The sequence below is a fragment of the Muntiacus reevesi genome, chromosome 7 (assembly GCF_963930625.1).
Source record: "Muntiacus reevesi chromosome 7, mMunRee1.1, whole genome shotgun sequence".
In the NCBI taxonomy this organism is placed as follows: domain Eukaryota; kingdom Metazoa; phylum Chordata; class Mammalia; order Artiodactyla; family Cervidae; genus Muntiacus; species Muntiacus reevesi.
This window is the reverse complement of record NC_089255.1, coordinates 10,665,849-10,690,872: the sequence shown is the minus strand read 5'-3', so window position 1 is coordinate 10,690,872 and position 25,024 is coordinate 10,665,849. Positions and strand designations below refer to the sequence as shown.

At 40.4% G+C, this 25,024-nt stretch overlaps 1 protein-coding gene and 1 non-coding gene across 2 annotated transcripts in view; one reads left to right on the top strand and one right to left on the bottom strand.

The window, feature by feature from the left end:
- CMYA5 (cardiomyopathy associated 5) overlaps positions 1 to 25,024 on the bottom strand; it is a 96,608-nt gene that overhangs the window by 58,170 nt on the left and 13,414 nt on the right. The window lies entirely within an intron of this gene.
- Positions 4,413 to 4,541, top strand: LOC136172773 (small nucleolar RNA SNORA72). Its single transcript, XR_010664112.1, has one exon. It is a non-coding gene; the product is annotated as a small nucleolar RNA SNORA72 (small nucleolar RNA).

The window sequence follows — 25,024 nt, the reverse complement described above, 5'->3', positions numbered from 1 at the left end:
GACTTGCCTGTGAGTGTCCAGGAGTCTCCAGCTGAGGTGTGGGTCGGTGGTGGCCTGCTGCAGGGTTGGGGGCACTGAGTGTAGCAGTGCATGCATGGGATCTTTTGAAGGAGGTTGCCATTATCTTCATTACCTCCACCATAGTTTGGCCCCAGGTAAATAGCAGGGAGGGAACACAGCTCCACCCATCAACAGAAAACTGGATTAAAGTTTTACTGAGCATGGCCCTGCCCATCAGAACAAGAATGAGTTTCCCCCTCAGTCAGTCTCTCCCATCAGGAAACTTCCATAAGCCTCTTATCCTTCTCCATCAGAGGGCAGACAGACTGAAAACCACAATCACAGAAAACTAACCAATCTAATCACATGGACCACAGCCTTGTCTAACTCAATGAAACTATGAGCCATGCAGTGTAGGGCCACCCAAGATGGGTCGTGGTGGAGAACTTTGACAAAATGTGGTCCCCTGGAGAAGGGAATGACAAACCACTTCAATATTCTTGCCTTGAAAACCCCATGAACAGTATGAAAACCAAAAAGATAGGACACTGAAAGATGAACTCCCCAGGTTGGTAGATGCCCAACATGCTACTGGAGATCAGTGGAGAAATAACTCCAGAAAGAATGAAGGGATGGAGCCAAAGCAAAAACAATACCCAGTTGTGGATGTGACTGGTGATGGAAGCAAGGTCCGATGCTGTAAAGAGCAATATTGCATAGGAACCTGGAATGTTAGGTCCATGAATCAAGGCAAATTGGAAGTCCTCAAACAGGAGATGGCAAGAGTGAATGTTGACATTCTAGGAATCAGCGAACTAAAATGGACTGGAATGGGTGAATTTAACTCAGGTGGCCATTATATCCACTACTGTGGGCAAGAATCCCTTCGAAGAAATGGAGTAGCCATCATGGTCAACAAAAGAGTCCAAAATGCAGTACTTGGATACAATCTCAAAAACAACAGAATGATCTCTGTTCGTTTCCAAGGCAAACCATTCAATATCATGGTAATCCAAGTCTATGTCCGACCAGTAATTCTGAAGAAGCTGAAGTTGAATGGTTCTATGAAGACCTACAAAACCTTTTAGAACTAACACCCAAAAAAGATGTCCTTTTCATTACAGGGGACTGGAATGCAAAGTAGGAAGTCAAGAAACACCTGGAGTAACAGGCAAATCTGGCCTTGGAGTACAGAATGAAGCAGGGCAAAGGCTAATAGAGTTCTGCCAAGAGAATGCACTGGTCATAGCAAACACCCTCTTCCAACAACACAAGAGAAGACTCTACACATGGACATCACCAGATGGTCAATACCGAAATGAGACTGATTATATTCTTTGCAGCCAAAGATGGAGAAGCTCTATATAGTCAGCAAAAACAAGACTGGGAGCTGACTGGGGCTCAGATCATGAACTCCTTATTGTCAAATTCAGACTTAAATGGAAGAAAGTAGGGAAAACCACTAGACCATTCAGGTATGACCTAAATCAAATCCCTTACGATTATACAGTGGAAGTGAGAAATAGATTTAAGGGACTAGATCTGATAGACAGAAAACCTGATGAACTATGGACAGAGGTTCGTGACATTGTACAGGAGACAAGGATCAAGACCATCCCCAAGAAAAAGAAATGCAAAAAAGAAAAATGACTGTCTGAGGAAGCCTTACTAATAGCTGTGACAAGAAGAGAAGTGAAAAGCAAAGGAAAAAAGGAAAGTTATACCCATTTGAATACAGAGTTCCTAAGAATATCTAGGAGAGATAAGAAAGCCTTCCTCAGTGATCAATGCAAAGAAATAGAGGAAAATAGTAGAATGGGAAAGACTAGAGATCTCTTCAAAAAATTAGAGATACCAAGGGAACATTTCATGCAAAGATGGGCTCAATAAAGGACAGAAATAGTATGGACCTAACAGAAGCAGAAGATGTTAAGAAGAGGTGGCAAGAATACACAGAAGAACTATACAAAAAAGATCTCATGACTCATACAATCACGATGGTGTGATCACTCACCTATAGCCAGACATCCTGAAATGTGAAGTCAAGCGGGCCTTAGGAAGCATCACTACAAACAAAGCTAGTGGAGGTGATGGAATTCCAGTTGAGCTATTTCAAATCCTAAAAGATGATGCTGTGAAAGTGCTGCACTCAATATGCCAGCAAATTTGGAAAACTCAGCAGTGGCCACAGAACTGGAAAAGGTCAGCTTTCATTCCAACCCCAAAGAAAGGCAATGCCAAAGAATTCTCAAACTACCACACAACTGGACTCATCTCACACACCAGCAAAGTAATGCTCAAAATTCTCCAAGCCAGGCCTCAACAATAAGTGAACTGTGAACTTCCAGGTGTTCAAGCTGGTTTTAAAAAAGACAGAGGAACCAGAAATCAAATTGCCAACATCTGCTGGGTCATCAAAAAACACAAGAGAGTTCCAGAAAAAGATCTACTTCTGCTTTATTGACTATGCCAAAGCCTTTGACTGTGTGGATCACAATAAACTGGAAAATTCTGAAAGAGATGAAATACCAGACCGCCTGACCTGCCTCTTGAGAAACCTGTATGCAGGTCAGGAAGCAACAGTTAGAACTGGACATGGAACAACAGACTGGTTCCAAATAGGAAAAGGAGTATGTCAAGGCTGTATATTGTCACCCTGCTTATTTAACATATGCAGAATACATCACGAGAAACGCTGAGCTGGAGGAAGCACAAGCTGTAATCAAGATTGCCTGGAGAAATAGCAATAACCTGAGATATGCAGATGACACCACCCTTATGGCAGAAAGTGAAGAACTAGAGACTCTTGATGAAAGTGAAAGAGGAGAGTGAAAAAGTTGACTTAAAGCTCAACATTCAGAAAACTAAGATCATGGCATCTGGTTCCATCAGTTCATTGCAAATAGATGGGGAAACAGTGGAAACAGTGGCAGACATTATTTTGGGGGGGCTCCAAAATCACTGCAGATGGTGACTACAGCCAAGAAATTAAAAGAGGCTTACTTCTTGCAAGAAAAACTATGACCAACCTAGACAGCATACTAAAAAGCAGACATTACTTTGCCAACAAAGGTCTATCTAGTCAAGTCTATGGTTTTTCCAGTAGTCATATATGGATGTGACAGTTGGACTATAAAGAAAGCTGAGGGCCAAAGAATTGATGCCTTTGAACTGTGGTGTTGGAGAAGACTACTGAGAGTCCCTTGGACTGCAAGGAGATCCAGCCAGTCCATCTTAAAGGAGATCATTCTTGAGTGTTCATTGGAAGGACTGATGTTGAAGCTGAAACTCCAATACTTTGGCCATCTTATGCAAAGAACTGACTCATTGGAAAATACCCTGATGCTGGGAAAGATTGAAAGTGAGAGGAGAAGGGGACGACAGAGGATGAGATAGGAAGGAAAGACCAGAGAGGAAAGATACTTGCATTGGAATTTTAAGAAGACATAGGAGCTTGCCAAACGGATGAGGAGAGGTGGTACTGCGAGGATGGGAAGGTCATTCCAGGAAAATGCCACAGAATATGAAAAAGCATACTTATGAATAAATCAGTTTGGCTCACCGAGAAATCCGAAGTTTTTTGGGACGTCAGGATTACTGGATGGGAACAAAGGAACAGAAGGATAACAGAGCCAACAGGATCAGAGAATAACTATATTAGTATTGTAAAGTCATAGTGAAGTATTCAAATTACACTCAGCGTGAAGAAACTATTCTCTTAACAGATCAATGGTTCCCGTAGAGTTCAGAAGTGTTTGTTACTCAAGAACACAAGTGCTCTCATCTATGCAAAGATATTAATATATATATATATATATATATATATATAAATGTTCTATAATTAACAGTATTGGCTATGAACATGATCTTATTCAATCTCCTCTGATTCTCTCAAAACAACCTTCTGATTATTACTCAGCTTCTCATGCAGATTTATCTAAGAGAGCTAGGAGAAATACATCTTAATGACCTGGGGAGCTCACATCCTTCTTTCTTCCAGAACTGAGCAAGGAGAAGGTTCAACAGTTCTGAGTTAGATCCAGGCAAGAACAGACTGATACCTGAGCTGAGTGCCAAAGATTCCTTCCTCCTTGTGAGGATAAGCTTTATCTAATTTCCTCTGTTCTTATTTGTTAACAGATTTTTCATAATGAATGAATGTTATGTTTTATTATACAACTTTAAAACAACTATAAAAATGACCATATTTATTACTCTGTTAATGTAGTGAATTACAATGATTGATTTCCAGATGTCAAAGCAACCCTGAACTCCTGAAATTACTTCAATATGGTTGTGATGTATCATACTTTTCATATTAAAAAGCTGAATTTTGTTAAGAACTTTGCTCCTGTGTTCATGAATAAGTGGCCTGTAATCTCCTTCCTTACAATGTGCTTGTCAGGTCTTTTTTTTAATCAAGATTGTGCTGCCTCTTGTAATAATCAGAACAGGCTAAACTTTTGCGATGTTAGGACCACATGTGTGTCCCCAGATCTAGTTCTTTCCCTGTGTCTGGTTTGTAAAGGCTGAGGATAACCACCGCCCCCCACCCCCCAAAAATATTGTGCTGCCTCAAAGAATCAATTGTGAAGTGTTCTCTCAGTATTCTCTGGAAGAGTTCATGGAAGATTATGCTATTTCTCTCTTGAGTGTTTGGCAGACTTTACTGATGAAGTCATCTGAATCTGTAGTCTTTTCTACGGTAAAGCTTTAATTAGCAATTTATTTAATAGTTATATGACTACATGGAATTTCTTTTGTGTCAGTTTTGATATGCTGCATTTTTCTGAGAATTGAAATATTTAACCTAAATTTTAAAAATCACTGGATTAAATTTGTTCATAGTATCCTCTCAGGATCCCTTAAGTTTTTGTGAGATCTAAAATTGTGTCCATTTTTTCAATTCTGATTTGCGTCTCCTCTTTGTTCTCTGTATCTATAACTTTTGTCTTTGTCTTGTTTGTTCATGTGTTTTGTTTTGCAATTCCACATATAAGTGAAACTATACAGTACTTGTCTTTCTCCGTCTGACTTATTTCATTTAGCATAATACCCTTTAGGTCAATCCGTGTTGTTGCAAATGGCAAGATTTCATTCTTTTTATGGCTGGGTAATATTCCATTATGTATACCACATATACCACATCTTCTTTATTTGTTCATCTATTAATGGGCACATAGGTTGCTTTCATATCTCAGCTATTGTAAATAAAGCTGTAATGAACATAGGGGTGCAGATATCTTTTTTTGAACTGGTGTTTTTTTTTTTTTTTTTCAGATAAATACTGCTGGATTTGTGGGATAGAACTGCTGGATTGTATGATGATTCTATTTTTAATTTTTTAAGGGACCTCCACAATGTTTTCCATAGTGACCGTACCAATTTACATTACCACCAACAGTGCACAGGGGTTCTCTTTCCTCCACAACCTCACCAACACTTATTTGTTGTCTTTTTTATACTGGCCATTCAGATAGTTGTGAAGTGATACTGCACTATGTTTTTGATTTGCATTTCCCTGATGATGTGTAATGGTGAACATCTTTTATGAGCCTACTGACCATCTGAATATCTTCTCTGGAAAAATGCCTATTCAGAATCTCTGCCAACATTTTTTTGTCCATGCTATGCAACATGCAGGATCTTAGTTCCCTAAGCAGGAATTGAACCCATGCCTTCCGCAGTGGAAGCAGAGTCTTAACCACTGGGCTACCAGGGAAGTCCCCCCTGCCTATTTTTTAAGCTAGTTGTATAGTCTGTTTGTTTTTTTGATGTGGAGTTGTATGCATTCTTTATATATTTTGGGAATTAACCTCTTATCAAATATATCATTAACAAATATCCTCTCTCATTCAGTAGGTGGTCTTTTCATTCTGTTGACAGTTCCCTTGTGATTTTTAGTTTGATGCATTTTTGCTTTAGTTTATTTTTGTTTTTGCATTTGCTTATTTTTGTTTGTGTTTCCTTTGCCTTAGGAGACATACCAAAAAGTATTGCTAAGGTCAATGTCAAAGAGCATGCTTGCATGCTAAGTCACTTCAGTCATGCCCAACTCTTTGCGACCCTATAGGCCACAGCCTGCCAGGCTTCTCTGACCATGAGATTCTCCAGGCATGAATACTGGAGTGAGTTGCCATGCCCTCCCCCAAGGGATCCTCCCAACCCAGGGACCAAACCCACATCTCTTATGTCCTCTGCATTGGCAGGCAGGTAATTTACCACTATTGCCGCCTGGGAAGTCAAAGGAGCATACTGCCTATGTTTTCTTTTAGAAGACACATGGTTTCAGATCTTACATCTAATGCTTTAATCCATTTATTTTTATATATGGTGTGAGGAAGGAGTCCGATATGATTTTTTTTTTTTTTTGCATGTAGCTGTCATTTTCCCAACACTATTTATTAAAGAGGCTGTCTTTTGCTTGTTGTATATTCTTGCCTCTTGCATCACAGCGTAAATGACCATATGAGTTTATTTCTGGGCTCCCAGTTTTATTCCACTGATCTGTGTGTCTGTTTTTGTGCTGGTAATACATTGCTTTGATTTCTATAGCTTTGTAGTATAGTTTGAAACTAGGGCATGTGATATCTCCAGCTTTGTTCTTCTTTCTCAAGATTGTTTTGGCTATTCATGGTTCCACACAAGTTTTAGATCTTTCATGGTTCCACACAAGTTTTAGAACTATTTTTTCTAGTTCTGTGAAAAATGCCTTTGGTATTTTGATAGGAATTACATTGAGTATTGATAGGAATTACATTGTAGGTTGCTTTGGGTAGGATGGTCATTTTAATAATATTAATTCTTTGAATTCATAAGCACGGCGTATCTTTCCCATCTGTGTTGTCTTCAATTTCTTTCATCAGTACATTATAGTTTTCTGAGTACAGGTATTTCACATTCTTAGTTAGATTTATTCCTAGGTATTTTATTTTTTGATGCAATTATAAATGGGATTGTTTTCTTTCTGATAGTTCATTGTTCGTGTATGGAAAAGCAATATATTTCTGAATATTAGTTTTGTATCCTGCAATTTTATTCACTGATGAGTTCTACTAGATTTTTGGTGGCATCTTGAGGGTTTTCCGCCACCAGCAAGTGGGGGCGGAACGGAGAGGAGCGGGCGGCATTACTTGGGGCTGGATCCGGGCCTGAGCGCCCTGAGGACAATCAGAGGGAGCTCTTATGTACAGCATTACATCATCTGCAAACAGTGGCAGTTGTACGTCTTTCCTTCCAATTTGAATTCTTGTTTCTTTTTTCTAATTTGATTGCAGTAGCTAGGACTTTGAATACTATGTTGAATAAAAGTGGTGAGAATGGGTATCCTTGTATTCTTCCTGATATTAAGGAAAATACTTTCAGTTTTTCACTGTTGAGGATGATGTTAGTTGTGGGCTTGTCATACGTAGACTTTATTATGTTGAGGTATGTTCTTGCTATACCCAATTTGTTGAGAGGGTTTTTTTAAATTATAAATGTATGTTGAATTTTGTTGAAAGCTTTTTTTGCATCTACATGATTTTTATTCTTCAATTTATGAATGTGGTGTATCACATGGATTGATTTTTGGATACTGAACCATTCTTGCATCTCTGGGATAAATCCCTCTTGATCATGGTGTATGATCCTTTTAAAGTATGGCTAAATTAGTTTACTAAACTTTTATTGAGGATATATGATTTTTTTAAGATGTTGATCTCTTAATTTCAATCACATTTTATCGATCTTACATTTTTACTCCCCTTCCCCCAGCATACACATTTAATGCTTTTCCTTTCAATACTTTATAAATATATCATGCCATTCCTTCTGGCCTGCAGAGTTTCTGCTGAAAGTGGTCTGAGAGCTTTATGAAAGTTCCCTTGTACATAACATTGATTTTCCCTTGCTGCTTTTGGTATTCTCTCTTTAATTTTTGCCTTTTTAATTATAAAGTGTCTTGGTGTAGTCCTCTTTAGGGTGATCTTGATTGGGATTCTCTTTGCTTCCTGGACATGGATGTGTTTCTTTCCCTTGGTTAGGGAAGTTTTCAACTATTATGTTCTCTGACCCTTTCTCTTCTTCTGTGGCTCCTATAATGTGAATGTTAGTATGCTCGATATTGCCCGAGAGGTCTCTTAAACTGTCCCTATATTTTAAAATTCATTTTACCGTTCAGGTTGAGTGATTTCCACTACTCTGTCTTCCAGCTTGCTGATCTGTTCCTCTGTATCATCTAATCTACTGTTGATGAGCTCTAGTGTATTTTTATTTCAATTATTATATTCTTCAACTGTGTTTGTTCTTTCTTTATATTTTCTAACTCTTAGAAGCTTCTGATTGCTCACTGCGTCCATCCATTCTTTTCCCAAGTTCTTTTGACATCATTATGATCATTACCTTGAACTGTTTGTGAGACATATTGCTAATCTCCATTCCGCTTAGTTATTCTTCTGGGGTTTTACCTTATTCCTTCATTCAGAACATATTCTCTGTCACTTCATTTTGCCTAATTCTGTTTTTATTTCTATGTATATGGTTTGTTGTATTTTTAAGTTCTAGGATTTTCACTCTACTATTTACAGTTCTCTGACAAGAGTTCTCAATCTTGCCTTTTATATCCATGTTCCTACAAATAACTTAAGCATTAAATAAGTACAATCACCCTCCATGAGCCCTTCCCTTTCAATAAAAGTCCAGCTATGCCCTAATAAGTATGACTCCGTGAGATAAGAACTTGACGGAATTGTGTGCTATGCTACTTCTTCATTTCTAAAATTTCCCTTAATAAACCCTGTATTTGCATTGTGTGGCATAGTAGTATGTATATATTCACGCCCCTTTGTATAGTAAGGATGGAATGTGATAATTCCTTAATAGTGTTTTGGTATGCTTGCCAATAATACTCTTATATCCCACTGCTTAATTGACATTATGCTTTCTAAATTATTTTGAGTTGTATTAATATAAATTATTTCTCAAAAGATGAATTTTATTAAATGTGCTGGAAAAATCTAACTTTTGAAGTTTCAAAATGAAGGATAAGGTCTTGAAATATGACCATGTCAAAAAGTCCTTGTTGCCTGTTTAAGCAGTTTCACTTTAGCTGAAACTGCAACTAGTAACTTTTTGAAAATTAATAATCAATCATGAATGGAAAAGCCTTGTAGTTTTATACTGTTTCTCATTTTACAAGTGAGGGAACCAAAGAAAGGTCATACATGTATATCCAAACTGAAACTTTTAAAGAGGAAAATGGTTATCAAAGAGGAGCTATCAAAATAATAATTTCCCTTATTTTATCATCATCTTTGTTTTGAATTGGCACCTTCATTTTTCATGAAAAGAAATAAAAACTACACTTCTGAAGAAGAGAAACAGGTCCTCAAACTATTTTTATCTGAAGGCTGAGATTTATAACTTTTATATTTTATTTTTCTTAGACTAAAGATTTGTATTTTAGGAACTGGTAGTCCCTTCCTCTGACCACCAGTTAAAGTGACATTAACGTTCCTTATAGGAATATAACTATGAACAATATCTTGGATTTTTATGATGTCTTGTTCTTCTCTCAAGAGCAGCACTCATAGTACACTCACAAGAAGTGTATCAAACAAAAGAAAGTAATAGATAGGATCTTCTCCTACTAAATCTGCTAAAATGCATTTAGTATCAATTATTATAACACAGCAATGAAGTCATATATGATATTGTTTATGTTGCAAACTTTGAAAACATGCTTTTAAAATCCTAAAATGCTAAGCAGGTTTGTGATCTTATAATATGATCTGTTAGCATTGTATGCAGGTCGCAAAAAAAAGAACCAAGAGGTCTTAAAAGCATAATCACTAATTCTACAATTAATATTTCACTAAGAATTAATTGAATAACCATGTTCTTAGCAGAAAATTAACCTATGCATTGCTGAACAAAAGTAATATAAAATAGTACAGGTTAAAAGTAGCTTATAAGCCATTAGAGACTTCAAAAAAAATCACTAAACCATGCATGAAAAAATTATTATACACTTTATCATGCCCTGGAGATCAGTCCTGGGTGTTCATTGGAAGGACTGATGCTGAAGCTGAAACTCCAATACTTTGGCAACCTCGTGCAGAGTTGACTCACTGGAAAAGACCCTGATGCTGGGAGGGATTGGGGGCAGGAGGAGAAGGGGACGACAGAGGATGAGATGACTGGATGGCATCACCGACTCGATGAGCATGAGTTTGAGTAAACTCCGGGAGTTGGTGGACAGGGAGGCCTGGCGGGCTGTGATTCATGGGATCGCAAAGAGTCGGACACGACTGCGACTGAACCGAACTGAATATAAAGTGTTCATTTTGTGACATAATAAACAACACTCGAGTTCACTGTGGATGAGAAGAATAAGTATTTTATTCTCCCAGTGACCAGAAATTTTATGACTGTAATTTAGGGCCCCATACTATATGAAGCACCGTCATCTTCCTAGCTTTACCTTCCAATCTTCCCCTTCATGAATCCTGTGCTCCAGCCAAACACTGGACTTACCCCACATGCTTTGCTTACATCCTTCTCTTCACTTGAAATGAATCATCTCTGCTTCTAATTTTACAGCCTTCAGAGAGCAGCTCATACATCAACCTCTCCATGTAGCTGTCAATGGTTCTTCAGGACAAAAGTAATTTTCTTCCTCTGAAATTCTAGAATCCTCATGTAATCTTCTTCTATGACATTTACCATTATACATTAGAGTTATTTTTCATATATCTTAGCTACTCTACAAGGCTGTAAACTACCTGTGAGCAGGGATCATATCGTTTAGCAATTCTTTCAGGAGCTCTCCTGCTGTGAAGTCTTTTCAAAACATTCTCCAAGCTAGGCTCCAACAGTATGTGAACTGTAAATTTCCAGATGTTCAAGCCGGATTTAGAAAAGCCAGAGAAACCAGAGGTCAAATTGCTAACGTCTGTTGGATCATCCAAAAAGCAAGAGAGTTCCAGAAAAACATCTATTCCTGCTTTAATGACTATGCCAAAGCCTTTGACTGTGTGGATCACAATAAACTGTGGAAAATTCTTCAAGAGATGGGAATACCAGACCACCTGACCTGTCTCTTGAGAAATCTGTATGCAGGTCAGGAAGCAACAGTTAGAACTGGACATGGAACAACAGACTGGTTCCAAATCAGGAAAGGAGTATGTCAAGGCTGTATATTGTCACCCTGCTTATTTAACTTACACGCAGAGTACATCATGAGAAACGCTGGGCTGGATGAAGTACAAGCTGGAATCAAGATTGCTGGGAGAAACATCAATAACCTGAGATATGCAGATGACACCACCCTTATGGCAGAAAGTGAAGAAGAACTAAAGAGCATCTTGATGAAAGTGAAAGAGGAGAGTGAAAAAGTTGACTTAAAACTCAACATTCAGAAAACTAAGATCATGGCATCTGGTCCCATCACTTCATGGCAAATAGATGGGGAAACAGTAACAGACTTTATTTTGGGGGGACTCCAAAATCACTGCCGATGGTGACTGCAGACATGAAATTAAAAGATGCTTGCTCCTTGGAAGAAAAGTTATGACCAACCTAGGCAGCATATTAAAAAGCAGAGACATTATTTTGCCAACAAAGGTCCATATAGTCAAAGCTATGGTTTTTCCAGTAGTCATGTACGGATGTAAGAGTTGGACTATAAAGAAAGCTGAGCACCAAAGAATTGATGTTTTTGAACTGTGGTGTTGGAGGAGACTCTTTAGAGTCCCTTGGACTGCAAGGAGATCCAACCAGTCCATCCTAAAGGAGATCAGTCCTGAGTGTTCATTGGAAGGACTGATGTTAAAGCTGAAACTCCAATACTTTGGCCACCTGATGCGAAGAGCTGACTCTTTTGAAAAAAACATGATGTTGGGAAAGAAGGCAGGAGGAGAAGGGGATGACAGAGGATGAGGTGGTTGGATGGCATCGCTGATTCAATGGACGTGAGTTTGAGTAAGCTCCAGGAGCTGGAGATGGACAGGGAAGCCTGGTGTGCTGCAATCCATGGGGTCGCAAAGAATCAGACACGACTGAGCAACTGAACTGAATAACAACTGAAACCAGGATAAAAAGCTTTGGAATAATCACAGGTGATCCTTAGTGAAAATGCAACTCAAAATGATGGGTATTAAGAGGCTCAAGAGGAAGGAGATATATATGTATATACTTATAGCTGATTTGCATTGTCATATAGCAGAAATCAACACAACATTGTAAAGCAATTATCCTCCAACTAAAAATAAAGAAAAAAATTTTAAATAATGGGAATTATTAGATAGGAGTCTGCTATGAGAGATGGTTAACTTGCCTTAGGCATCAGTCTGTTCTACAGAGAAATCAGGGCGCTTTGGTTACACCAGCCAATTAGGTTTAAAGGAAAGTAACTTTAAAAAGCTCATATTTCTTTCTGTTTCATTTCTAGCTTCCACTCATCTATACCCATGAAATTTGTTTTAGATAATTTCAAAACTATGAAACATTCACTTTCAACTGATTTCACACTGAAGCCCAAGGTCAAGATTCATTCATCCAACTATTTATTGAGCTACAATTATGTACTAATTGCTATGTTAGACACGATTTTTTTTTTTTTTTACAGCAAGACAACCATTGGGTGCAAATTTTCTAAAAGATCTTTACAGTCACTTTGGATGAACCCATTTGGTCTGAGCTATAGATTCACAGCAGAACTATAAGTTAACATTTTCTTATTTTGCTCTCTTGAAATCTAAGATGATTTCAATGTTGCCGCTAGAGGAAACTCAACAGTAATGCAAGTGAGGTGCTTGCCTCAGTCCTCACCTTCATACGAGCACCACTCGACAACATCAGCATTCCTCAGTCTAGCCTGAGAACATTCAGCGTGTGAATGTTTTCCTGCTTCATCTACACAAGTGTGTATGAGTGAACTCTAGTCACATCTTTTTAGCTTCTTTAAAGGAGTCTTTCAATCTGTAAAATATCTTAAAATATATGATAGCAATTTATTTCAATTTATTAGCTGGGACACTAATTTCTCATTCCAGGTGTTCCTTTCCATATGGAAGGACATCGATTAGTATAACACTCCTTCCTAGCTAGCTTCCCTGTCTCTTCCCCAATTCTACTCTGTTAATTCTACTATTAAATACACAAGGTAGGTTCTTATGTGGAGAAGCCTGTACGTTTTCAGAGATGATGACTAGGTATATAAATCCATTCATTTCTGAGATTTGGTATTAGAAAGCACATTGGTGTCCTACACCTAAGCCACATTCTTTGATATTAGCTTTATCAGTAATAAAGTTGATGTTTTGATCTCTCTCTGCTATTCCTTTGATTACTTATCACTTGTTTCAGATCTTAGGCAGGAAAAAGAGGTAATTATACTTGCCAAAGTCCAATATAAATAAATGAACACATGTACTGCAGTTGGTAAAGCCCAAAGGACATCACTGGACAGCAAGAACAGATATGACAGCTAACCTATATGCTTATCAGTATTCACCATAAACTGATATGGGGACCTATCAGACAGAGAAATTCGCCAGTTAGAACTCAGCAACACAATACCCTGATGGCACAGCCATCCCCTTCACAAGCACACAGGCATGTGTCTCTTTATAAGAACAAGCTTTAAGAACTTTGTAACTATAATAGTTGACGCAACGCTTTATAAGCAACACAGACAAATTTTTTAAATATGCTATCCATGGTCAATGATAAATAATGGTACAGCCATGACAAAAAAAAAGTCCATAGATGGAAAGAATAAAGATTGACAATATGACTCAGATTATGCAAAAAAGAAAACAAAAAACAAAACAGTAGCCATGTACAGATATGAGAGTTGGACCATAAAGAAGGCTGAGCAATGAAGAATTGATGCTTTCGGACTGTGGTGTTGGAGAAGGCTCTCGAGAGTCCCTTGGACAGCAAGGAGATCAAACCAGCCAATCCTAAAGGAAATCAGTCCTGAATATTCATTGGAAGGACTAATGCTGAAGCTGAAGCTCCAGTATTTTGGCCACCTGATGTAAAGAGCTGACTTGTTAGAAAAGACTCTGATGCTGGGAAAGATGGAAGGCAAAAGAAGAGGGTGACCGAAGATGAGATGGTTGACTGGCATCATTGACATAATGAATATGAGTTTGAGCAAACTCTGGGAGCTAGTGAAGGACAGGGAAGCCTGGTGTGCTGCAGTTCATGGGGTTGCAAAGAGTTGGACACAATTTAGCAACTGAGCAACAACAGCAATGCAAAAAGATACCAGCTGGTATTCTTAAATACCTCAGGTTACTCTGGTTTAGGGCCATGTTAGCTCTGAGACTAATTCTGCTGCCACCAGTTAATAGGAAGAAGGAAACCTGGATTCTAGTGCTTGCTTGGATGCTTACCCAGTATCTTGATTTTCAGCATGTAAACAAAACAAAGTCTCTATCTCATGTTGCTTAAATTTTATCAGAGGGGAAGACAGAGAATGAACAAATGTTAGGTGGTGATAAATGCTATGAAGAAAATAAAACAGGATAAATGGGATAGAGGGCAATGGTTATGATTTGGAATGCTATATTACATATAGAAGGTGATCAAGGATGACCTCACAATGAAAGAGATATTTGAGCAGAGATTTGAAGGCAGTGAGCATGCAAATATTAATAGTAGGAGAAAGAGCAGAGCAAACAACAGCATTAAAGTTGCTAAGATGAGACCGCTTGTCAAACATGAACAGTAAAAATGGGAATGTATTGGAGTATAGCAAGCAGAAGGAGAGATGAGGTCAGAAAAGTATGCAGGAGTCAGTTCACTTGAGCTTATAGTCCACAGAGTTTCAATTTCACTCCAATGGACTGTCAGCCCTGCCATCTTCTAGCAACTCAGAGATGGGCAGTTACTCAGGCTGGTTGAGGTTCATTTATCCTCCTCAAGCAGGAATTTGAATCTTAAGCAGAGTGACTAGAATGGCACCTGGGCCAGATACTCAGTCTTTCTTGTTCCCTGGACCCCACCCAGCACTCTCTTGGCTCCTGCAGGGTTCTCCAGTCTACCTGTGAGCTCTTTAAAGTTCTTCTAATAGATTCCATTTTCTGTTGGCATACAAAAAGTTGTTTCTTTGCTCACTATGAGAGATGGCTACCTTTCTACTGCTCTTGAGGGGCTTACAGAGAAGTCCCCATTTTCCAGCCTCCCTTGAGGTAGCTGTGGCTGGTGGCAGCCAAGTCATGGAGTTCTAGTCAATGGAAAGTCAGCCCTAGTAACGTAGGCCATTTCTAAGCAGGATTGCTAAGATCTCCCAGGAGTGATCCTCTGCAGTTTTTCCCATGCACAGCTTGAAGCATGGCAACCTTAAATGCCACATACTGAAGAAATCAGAGCTATAAGAACTAAGGTGCCTCAGTCCCCGAGTCACTACTTGGAGGAAAGCTGCCTAACCAGGAATACCTGCAGTGCACTTTTAATTGAGCTCAGGAGGAACTTTTATTACACTAAGTCACTGAGATCTGGTTTGTTACAGCAGCCAGGGCTATCTTATCTAGTACCTCTTATCTAAACCCTAACTATACCTCTCGGTCATCATTAAACACTTCACTCCAACATTAAACATCTGTACTACTTGGCACAGAAAATATTTTTTGAGATATACAGAAATATAAAGTTAATTTTTATTACATAAGTAAATGAAAATACTCTCATCATTAAAAATTAATCTAACATTGATAGACAAAAAGTCTCCCATAACTACCACAAAACCCCTATTCCAGTCCTATAACCAGAGATAATGCAGTTAATCAGTAACATTTTGCAGATAAAACAAAAACTGAGCCTAGTAAAATAAATAATGGAAATTTCACTTTTAAATTCTAACAGGTACTCATACTGTGCAAAGTAATAGGAATCTTAGAAGAGTAACAGAATGTCTATCTGCTACTGGGAGGTGTTACAGGACCCATCAGAACAATGAAATTATAGAAGTCACTTATCTGCCCAGAGTTAACGGAGTAATCTGAATTTTGGAGTGAGTAATCAATTGAGAGCCCCTTGGACTGCAAGAAGATCCAACCAGTCCATCCTAAAGATCAGTCCTGGGTGTTCATTGGAAGGACTGATGCTGAAGCTAAAACTCCAGTACTTTGGCCACCTCATGTGAAGAGCTGACTCATTGGAAAAGACCCTGATGCTGGGAGGGATTGGGGGCAGGAGGAGGAGGGGGAGACAGAGGATTAGATGGCTGGATGGCATCACCGACTCAATGGGCATGAGTTTGAGTAAACTCCGGGAGTTGGTGATGGACAGGGAGGCCTGGTGAGCTGCGATTCATGGGGTCGCAAAGAATCAGACACGACTGAGCGACTGAACTGAACTGAACTGAATCAATTTATAAAAACTTAAGGAACAACAAAAAAAAAACTTAAGGAGGATCTACCCAGCCAGAGTCTGGCCAAGAGCTGGGGGTTATGTCTCAACTGAACAAACTATAGACAGATATTCATTTGAATCCCACAAAGAGAAATATAAAAACTCATCCACTAAATTCTCCATTATTTTAGAAAACAAAGGGCAAAAGATGCCAGGTCTAGAGAACCAAAATAAATGACCTATGGTGTGACAGGGTTAGTTCACAGCTTAGTGCCTACTTCAGAGCAAAACGTGGGCAAGTCAATTATTTGTGGTCTTGGGAACTCCTCAATGGTGGGAGTTCATTAGTGGCACCATTGACATTTTTGGGGTACATGTGTTGGGGGGCTAGCCTGTGTGCTGAGGATGTGTAGCAGTATCCCTGGCCTCTACCTACTAGATGCCAATAGTATCCCACTTCTAATTTCGACAACCAAAAATGTCTTCAGAATGACACTAGTTGAGAACCACTGGTATAGGCAGACCTAAGAATGAAACAGAAAATAAATAATCAACTACAGGCAACACTAACCTTGGCTGAGGATATAAAGGAAAAACCATGGATGTTAAGAACATTATATTCTGGGATTCCCAGCTGAGGAGTTAAATACAGGTTTAGCTCTTTAGCACTAGAATTCTTCAACAGCTACTGAGTATTAGCACAGAACAGAAACTGTGCCCCACCAGCCACTGCTGTCAGATTCCTGTGAGGGTTGAGTGGTGGTTACTAAGAGACAGAGCACTTCATCTGAATAGAATATGTCAGGCTGAGATCTTTTTAAAATAAACCAGTGACTCAGGACAGACTTCTCCCCTGCTGTTCGGCAGACATTTTTTTTTTTTTTACTACAATTATAACTCCATAAAAGCACAAAGGATGACAGCTAATTGGTCCAATAAGTAGGAAAAGCTGGTCACGTTTCCTCATTTCCTTAGTGATCCTTCTGAAATTTTTCTTAAGTTTGTGACAGAGCAAGAACCATTAGATTGTGGCCTTGAAAATAAAAGTAATACATGTACAACTAAAACTCAGCTCATCTATTAAATGAAATGAGGGTTTGTCCACAGGCCTAGCAAGTAATGGCAATATTTTTCTTTTCTCTGTTGTTTTCTTAAAAGGAAGTAACAGTAATAAAATACACAAAAGTAAAAAAAAAAAAAAAAATACACAAAAGCCTCACTCCAGCAGATGCTAGTGAGAGACATTACTTTGCCGACAAAGGTCCATCTAGTCAAAGCTATGGATTTTCCAGTAGTCATATGTGGATGTGAGAGTTGGACTATAAAGAAAACTGAGCGCCAAAGAATTGATGCTTTTGAACTGTGGTGTTGGAGAAGACTCTTGAGAGTCCCTTGAACTGCAAGGAGATCCAATCAGTCCATCCTAAAGGAAATCAACCCTGAATATTCATCAGAAGGACTGATGCTGAAGCTGAAGCTCCAATACTTTGGCCACCTGATGCAAAGACCTGACTTATTGGGAGAGACTCTGACACTGGGAAAGACTGAAGGCAGGAGGAGAAGGGGACAACAGAGAATGAGATGGTTGGATGGCATCACCGACTCAATGGACATGAGTTTGAGCAAGCTCTGGGAGTTGGTGATGGACAGGGAAGCCTGGCATGATGCAGTCCATGGGGTCACAAAGAGTCAGACACGACTGAGCGACTGAACTGAAGTGAGATGAGCAGGACTAGGTAAAAATCCTCCCAGCTCTGGAGATTCCAGGGGAGAAGACTTCTGCCCTTGTCAGCAGAGAGGCTTTATGGCCAGTGGGCTGGCTGTCCTGGAGCTGTGTGGATGAATCTCACAGAGCTACACTCCCAGAAGCATATGGAGGGCGCCTACCACCCAAGGACAGACCATCATAAACAATACTGTGTACTGCCTGTAGTGAAAGTCGCTCAGTCGTGTCCGACTCTTTGCAACCCCGTTCCATACAGTCCATGGAATTCTCCAGGCCAGAATACCGGAGTGGGTAGCCTATCTCTTCTCCAGAGGATCTTCCCAACCCAGGGATCAAATCCAGGTCTCCCACATTGCAGGCGGACTCTTTACTAGCTGAGCCCCCAGGGATCAGAGGAGTACAAGAGGGAAGAGAGAGAGCAGCCAGACCAGAACACCCTGACTCAGCGACAACCACACACCTCCTCTTTAACTCCCAAGGGCTCCTCCGTGGACTTCTGACCGAGTCCCCAAACTAATGCTGCCAATAATTCCTCACGGAAAATTAATCATGACATTACAGTGAAGGACAAATCTTTAGACACTTTCTGCTAGTTTCTGCAAGTGTGGTATTAGGGAGTCTGTTCTTTCGTGCACAAAGAAAATGTTTAGAAAATTTTTCAATCTCCATTTTTCTTTATTCTCAAATCAATGATCTATAAAGCCTGTGTGGGATGCTTTACCTGTTTTAAAAATGCATTTTTAATTTCCCTCTCCAATGCAGCCTTAACACTGGAAAACTGCAATCTGAAAGATTCAGCTCTCAAGAACACAGTTTATGAAATCTGCTCATAAAATCTACATTGATAACTAAACTTTGTGTCTCTCCTTTTCAAGTTTCCAAGCAATTATCTGGGCATTCTACATTCTTACACTCTTCTCCTTTTAGTGGTTATTACCTTTAATAAACTCTGTCATATTAGGTTGGCGGTAGGGTACCTTGTTCCCAGAAAGTGGAAAACACGCCAGCAGCAGCCTGATGAGAACTGGGAGGTGAAGGCCTGTCTGACAGTCTTGTCATCAGGCTCAAACACCACCATGAGGAAGACACAAGGAGCCTTTTACATACACCAAAATGTGGACGGTAAGACCAACACCATATACAGAGTGAAGTAAGTCAGAGAAACAAATATCCTATATTAACACACATACATATGGAATCTAGAAAAATGGTACTGATGAATCTATTTGCGAGATAGGAATAGAGATGAAGACACAGAGAATGAACTTGTGGACGCCGGGGGTCGGAGAGGGTGGGACGAACTGAGAGTAGCATTGACATATATACACTACCATGTGTAAACCAGATAACTAGGGGGAAGGTGCGGTATATCAGAGGGGGTCCACACTGGCCCTCTGTGATGACCCCGAGCACTGGGGCAGGGTGGGAGGTGGGGGGGAGGTTCAGGAGGGAGGGGACTGTGTACACCTGTAGCTGACTCACGTCCATGAATGGCAGGAACCTACACAACATTGTAACGCAATTATCCTCCAATTAAAAAAAAAAAAAAAACCCATAAAAGGAAGTCTCTCAAATTCCAGAGGGAAAAATTGAATACGATTCCTGTTGATACATATTCTACATTCTCACAAGAGAATTAAAGTGGAAAATGCAAACGTCTTAGGGTTACATGGAGAAACAAGTTTGACCTTGAGGATGCTCTGAAATGGACCACACTTTGAGAACCACTGTCATGGAGCCTCCTAGTTAATGGTTAAGCTAGCATTCCACCACAGGATATAATACTTTATTCAACACTATGTCATTGAACATTTGGACTGAGTCTCTGCCATTACAAAAGAAGCTACAACAAACACTTTTATGAACAGCCCCTTCTGCACATTTGTTTCCTTAGTGTTAACACATCAGGAAGTTGAATTTGAGAATCAAAATCAGTTATTTTTTCAGACTTTTTATACACATTGCCGGTTTTCCCTCCAGAAAGGTTTATTAGTTTGCATCCCTATCAACACTGTGGACCATGTGAGTCCCGTCCTGAGGGCTGTTTTTAGAAAATCAAAATGTGACTGAGCTGGCTGTTAGCAACCTCCCTCTTAGATGAAAGATAATACTTGAGATTTCTTGGAATTCTCTGCTCACAGAATACTTCTCTGATGATTCTACTGCGGTGTTATTTACTGCCACTTTGAATTAGTACGTTAGTATTCCCATGTAATACTTCCACTTGACGATAGGTTTCTTGAGACACAAGCCATGCCGCATTATCACAGAATACACCACAGTGCCACACACGGGGCAGAGACTACTGGGCAATCGTGGAAAGAACGCTTTTCACCTCAGCAGACAGACCTGGGCTTACATCGTGGCCTCCCCACTTATGAGCTGTGTCACTGGGGCAGATGACTCTCCTGTCCTTCCCTGAGCTTCAAGGTCATCATGGTAACAGGGAGACTCACATGCACTTCATAAGGCAGCTGTGTTGAACTGCTATGTGTAAAATGCATTAGACCACACGAGGCAAAAACAAATGCTTCACACGCTTGTTCTTGTCCTTTCCCTTTCCGATGTTGAATTAACCTTGTGAAATCCAAACTTCGAGGAGCTGCACATTCACTTTGATTTCTGAATAAGGCTAAAATTAAGACAGACAGACGGCAGCTCGTTAACAATGACTACCTCTGGAAAGTGTAACTAAGCAAAACTGACGCGCTTTCTAATTATCCTCCCCTGCATCACTCAATCGCTACTCCGTCTCTGAGTCAGTCAACACCTAGAAGCATGTACTATGGGTTCCGAAGGCAGATCACACCCAGCCCCTAAGCAAAACAGAAATGTAAAAGGAAATCCTTTTTAGTGCCAGAATGCTACTTCTCTGATCACACCCAAACCTGACTTTGGAGAAAAGCCATTCACAAAGTTATGCTGAAAGAGCTGGGCCAACTGTGCGTCTCGGTGACTGTGGGGACGTCACCCCAAGACCTCTTTTGGTCCAAAACTAACACTTACTGCAGTGGGGCTTTAGGACTAGAATATGTTAATGTGACCTTGACATGTATCCAAATACGAACAAGAAAGCTTTGACATTTTCTCATAACCTGATTAGGGAAATTGAGAAAAGACCCTAGTGAGACAGATGCAGTTCAGGTTGAAGTTCACTCCTGGTTTTACTTCAAAATTTAAACAAAGCACAAGTCAAGGAGAGTTATTTGTGCATCTGGGCGTGCACCCTAACTAAGGTGTGGGGTACGGAGTGCTCTCTGGGCACTAGCATTGCTAGAGATGGCAGTACCAACCCAAGAGAATACTCAAGCCAAGAGGTCCTGACAATTTATCCTGAAGGGAGGGAAGGGGAACTGACACTTGTTCACGCTCTGCTCTGTTCCAGGCCCGTGTGATTTCCCTGTGCGTTTATATTCTCATTTACCCCATCCCCACACACACTTACATTGTGTAGACTCTGAGGCTCAAAGAGGTCAAGTGGTTCTCAGCAGTATATTCTGGAGAACTACCCGTGCTCGGGCATTAACAACTCCAGGGGAGACACAGAGAAACTCTGAGGCTCTGATGCTTGAGGTCAAACTGAGATCGTTCAAGAACTTTTCGTACCAGTACCTGAATGCTACTGCTGCTGCTGCTAAGTCGCTTCAGTTGTGTCTGACTCTGTGTGACCCAACCCACCAGGTTCCTCTGTCCACAGGATTCTCCAGGCAAGAATACTGGAGTGGGTTGCCACTTCCTTCTCCCAGTACCTGAATGGTATACGCTAAAGATGGTGTTAGTTCATCACAAACCTCTCTTCAGGTATATAACTCTATGTTCGGTAGACCTTAAAATACTGGCAATGGGAAGACATGTGGATAGGAAGGATTACTGCCTTTAGATCTGAGATGGGTTTTTAAAAAATATGCTGGTGGTCATGATACACCAATGACAGCTTTGGGTTTCAGTAGTATGGCTATCAATACTCAGAGGAGTCCTGAGGGTGAGAAAAGAGTATTTCTGGGACTGTGGGTCATGACTCCGCCTTTACAGGTTTTCCTGACTAGCCCTGAGGAAGACCACATGTGGAGTCAAGGTCTGTAGGGGCACACGGCTGTTAGAAGTGCTAAGAAGAGGTGAGGGACTATTCAGGTTAAGAAGCAAACGCCCTCAAGCTAGCTTAAAGAGAAGGGGTTTATCTTTAGCAAACAGAGATGTGTCATGAAGTCGCAGGGCAGGCAGGAGAGGTGTCCAGGCCTCACAGGGAAGAGGAGACAGGACAGCCAGCAGGAACCAAGGGAACTCCTCGTGTCTGTCTCTGTGTGTGTCTCCCTCCCCGTCAGCACAGCTGCTTCCGTCTGGCTCAACACAGCTGCCACCAAACGGCACAGCAGGTCCAGAGTCTACAGGGTAATCCTGGAGTTCTTGATTCCTTGTAACAGACAGCTCTCCCCCAAGGAGATTAGGAGACACACCAAAAACAAAAGCAGAGGCTCCTGGCTTTCTGAAAACGTGTTTCACTGCTTCTCGCTCTTCCCATCTCTAGATTCCAGAGAACAAAGAGACAGGGAGGGGAAAACTGACGCGATCTCCCCTCTGGCCGTTGGCCTAGCCTGCCTTGATGAAGGATGGAGCCCTCCTGGGTAACAAACACGCTCAAACAGCTTTCGCTCTCTGACAGATGGGTAGACGACAAGCTGTGAAAGTGAAGTCCAGGTGTTAGTCGCTCAGTTGTGTCTGACTCTTTGCAACCCCATGGACTGTAGCCCCACCAGGCTTCTCTGTCCATGGAATTCGCCAGGCAAGAATATTGGAGTGGGTAGCCATTCCGTTCTCCAGGGGAGCGTCCCAACCCAGGGATCAAACCCGGGTCTCCTGCATTGCAGGCAGATTCTTTAACATCTGAACCACCAGGGAAGCACAGATTGGAACAATAAGGCGTACTCACAGAATTCTGAGTCAGTCATTCTTTGTGGGTGCTCTACTTTGGGTGGATAGTTTTAAGGTTTTAGAAACTCATTGGGGTGATCCTGTATTCAGAGACCTAGCCTTCCTCTCTGTAAAGGATCTCCTCAAAATCCACCCTCTACACAGAAGTCCTTCCTCATCCACAGTCTCCCTTTCTATGTTTCAGCTACCGACAGTCACTGATGGTCCAAAAATATCAAAAGGAAAATTTCAGAATTGAGTTTCCAACTGCATACCATTCACAGCAGCATGATCAAATTTTGCAGCACCCCGCTCCATCCCACCCCACGCAGACATCATTTGCTCCTGATGCCCAACCGCCAGCATCACCCCAGCTCCATGACCCAGGACCACCCAAAGCCGACGATGCTCCTTCTGACATAGTGTCAGGTCTAGGGTAGCCTCCATCACAGTGTCGGAGCATCTACATCCCTTTGTCTCATGTCACAGGCACTTTACCATCTCACAGGAGCACAAGAAGAGTGAATGTAATGCAGTAAGACACTTTGAGATTGCCACCCCCAGACAGTCCATGACCCCAGCGAAAGATCCTGCCGGGCGCCATGGAGATCCTCAGGCCACGACACAGCCAAATAAGGGAATACGCTTGTTTTTAAAAAAGGTATTTTGAGAAAGAGATCACATTCACACAACTTATTACAGTATGTTGTTGTAACTGTTCTATTTGTTATTAGTTATTGTTAATCTCTTACTGTGCCTAATTTATAAATTATGTGTGTATATAGAAAAAAACATAGCATGTAATAGGGTTCAGTACTATCTGTGATTTCAGGGAACCACTGTGGGTCATGGAAAATATCCCCTGTGTACAAGAATGGACTACTATACTCTGGCTCCCTGCCCCGACAGATAGCTTTATTTATTTAGCATTAAATATCTTTTTTTTTTTTCCTGCATACCATCCCAGACACCAAATTATGCTTAGCAATTTTAGCTAATGTTCTTCTTGGACAGCTTACAAACGTACATTTAAAATCTTTCTTTTTGACTAACAGAAAAATAAACTAATAATCTTCAAAAACATAACAACCAATATTCTATGACAAAATATTTAAAAGATCAAAATAACATCGAATAGACCTCCAAAAAAGTTGAGACCTGTCTTCAAACCCTTCTCTTCAAAAACTAGCTAAACAGAATCTGTGTCTCCATTTCTAAATTACCAGAAAAGAGAATCTGACATTAATTGAGTCTCATTTCTCCCCCTGACCAGGATCAGAGTAGCCCATCTTGTGAGTTGGAACACAACTGTCCAGAGGAGGACACCTAGAAGTCAGTCCTTCTAAATTAATTAGAAGGTAATTAATTTTCTGATAATAGTAAACAGATAGTTAACAGATTTTAATAGGGCTTTGAGACCCCAAAGCAGAGCCTAAATGATAGACATGTTTGTTTTTATCATAAAATGGAAAGTTAAAGCTAGAATAAACAGGGGTAGTCAGATTCAGCTGATATTGAATGGAAAAAGGTCAGTTCAGTTCAGTTCAGTCGTTTAGTCGTGTCCGATTCTTTGCGACCCCATGGACTACAGCATGCCAGGCTTTCCTGTCCATCACCAACTCCCGGAGTTTATTCAAACTCATGTCCATTGAATCGGTGATGCCATCCAACTATCTCATCCTCTGTCGTCCCCTTCTCCTCCTGCCCTCAATCTTTCCCAGCATCAGGGTCTTTCAAATGAGTCAGCTCTTCGCATCAGGTAGCTAAAGTACTGGAGTTTCAGCTTCAACATCAGTCCTTCCAATAAATATTCAGGACTGATTTCCCTTAGGATGGACTCTATGTAGTCAGCAAAATCAAGACGGAGAGCTGACTGTGGCTCAGATCATGAACTCCTTATTGCCAAATTCAGACTTAAATTGAGGAAAGTAGGGAAAACCACTAGATCATTCAGATATGACCTAAATCAAATCCCTTACGATTATTCAGTGGAAAGTGAGAAATAGATTTAAGGGACTAGGTCTGATAGAGTGCCTGATGAATTAT